We start from the raw sequence: 2,309 nt of genomic DNA, 5'->3' as shown, positions 1-2,309 counted from the left end.
TTACCTACATTCTTTCCAAAATTTCCCAATTTGACTTTCCAGTTCCAATTTATGAATTTGCAAATATCGCATTGTTTACATTAAATGCACATATATATATATATATATATATATATATATATAATAGTATAAATATATAAAATACAATTTAAAATGACAAAAAAAAACCTGATTATTCGCTGAATTAAACATGCAAAGTAGTAGGGTGGTCATGTGACATTTAGCATACTATTTGAATCCTTTATTGTACTGTATACTTATATGAGCACAGTATGCAGTAAGGAGCATGCTAGTATGCCACTGCAAACACACTAAAGTAAACTTGTGCAAAACCCAGTGTCTTCGTGCTTGTACAACGTTTAATAATATTCTAATTCTGTAACCATGTTCCCAGATATCCCTATGGCCTTTCCATTAATGCATATTAATGAGGCTCAGGACTTATATTTAGATTATCTAATTACAATGCCCAACTCCATTAGTTCTTTGGAGCGCAGGAAATGGCTTAGGGGGAGGGCTCATTGATATTACACCATTTCTTGGCGTAATAACAGACCTAGAAAGGGGGGAGGCATAATGGTTTGTTGTGGGTAAAGAGGGGGCGATTCGGGGTAGATAGGGAGGGGGTGAAGAGTGTGTGGGGTTAGTGGCTCTCAACCACATGCGTGTGAGTAATTAAATGAGTATAATTGAAACCATGCCCCGCCGCCCCCGTCCCTGCACTCCTTCTCTTTCTGTCCCCCATCTCAATCCCATTACCACTTTCTGTCCCTGAATAACAAACCCCAGAAGACAGAGAGACAGAAAGGAAAGGAGAGAAGTCATTTAAACATTAGTGCCTATGGCGATTCTGGTTATGAGATTTAGGTGGGTGGGTGAACCCTCAGCCCAGCCACCTATTACATGCTTCATGTTTATATGATGGGATGAACCGATATATGACTCTCTTGTGATACTTGTATCTATGGCTAAGTTTAAAGAATGTTTCAGATTCAAAACAAGCTCTGTCCACTGCATCTGTGACATGCTGTTGATTATCACAGAAAATGAGTTGGACTCGAGCTGGACTAAAAACAGGCATCATGTTTATAGAATGCACTTATAATGGAAGTTTATTAACGCATTCTGGAAAATTGGGCTTGGTAATGTTTTCGAAATACTTAGGTCTCTTATTTTTACCAAATCTGCATTTATCTGATCAAGTAAAACAGTAATATTGTGAAATATTATTATGATGTAAAATAACTATTCTCTTTAATATATATTAAAATGTAATTTATTCCTGTGATGCAAAGCAGAATTTACAGCATCATTTGCTGCTCAATAAACATTTCTTATTATCAATGCTGAAACAGTTGTGTTGCTTCATATTATTATGGAAACTGTGATACCTTTTCAGGATTCTGATGAATAGAGTTTGAAAGAACAGATTTTACTTGAAATTGGAAACTTTTGTAACAATAGTAATTGTCTTTATTGCCACTTTTGATCAACTGAATGCATCCTTACTGAAACTAATCAACATCTTTCTCCAAAAAAGAAAAAATGACCGACCCTAAATTATATATTACGTGTATATACTGTATATATATTATTATAGAGAGAGAGAGAGAGAGAGAGAGAAATAAGCAAATGTGCAATTCCCTTGGCCCAATCAATAAGTGCATTACTGTAAATAGAATTAAAAGTTGAAATTGTCTGTGGTAATCAAGAGCATGCTGAAAAAGCTTGACCAATATAATTTATTTAATCACTCTGTATAAAAGCAGACTGAACCAAAAAAAGTAATGTTTTGTTGATGCAAGTATTGTTTGACAACCTTTAGCGTGGTTCTGTATCGCATATTGACATGGGAAACTCTTCAGACTGGATGTGTAGTCCATCTTCCATGGCCGTTCATGTGCCGGTAACTGGAGACTGCTGAGAAAAAAGGTTTACTGAAATGTAACACTCAAATTCAGTGTCCGGGATGAACTCAAATGCAATTATAATGCCATTTCCAGAAAAGTACAGTATGCCAATGAAGTGATGTTTACATCTTAGGCTACCAGCTCGGACCTTTCTTTTGTATATTAACTTTATAAAAAAGTACTGTGATGGTATCAAATGGTAATACCATGATACTTTGCTATTTACCAAATACAGATACTGAATGACTGCTGTATTTATAGATCATGGTATTTACAAGATAATTCAAAGTATTTCAAAGAACACTATGGTACTACTATTAGGGTTGCATGATAAATCGAAATAAAACAGAATCCCTGATATGACTTATTGTGATTTTCAAGGCCTTGATTTAATAAAAA

General features: G+C 34.9%; 1 protein-coding gene across 2 annotated transcripts in view; it reads left to right on the top strand.

The window, feature by feature from the left end:
- Positions 1 to 2,309, top strand: part of LOC107666120 (polyhomeotic-like protein 2) — a 26,942-nt gene that overhangs the window by 4,576 nt on the left and 20,057 nt on the right. The window lies entirely within an intron of this gene.

This window comes from Sinocyclocheilus anshuiensis, unplaced genomic scaffold (assembly GCF_001515605.1).
Source record: "Sinocyclocheilus anshuiensis isolate Anshui unplaced genomic scaffold, SAMN03320099.WGS_v1.1 scaffold447, whole genome shotgun sequence".
Classification (NCBI taxonomy): domain Eukaryota; kingdom Metazoa; phylum Chordata; class Actinopteri; order Cypriniformes; family Cyprinidae; genus Sinocyclocheilus; species Sinocyclocheilus anshuiensis.
Note: the sequence above shows the minus strand (reverse complement) of the source record. Positions and strands in the feature narration are given on the sequence as shown.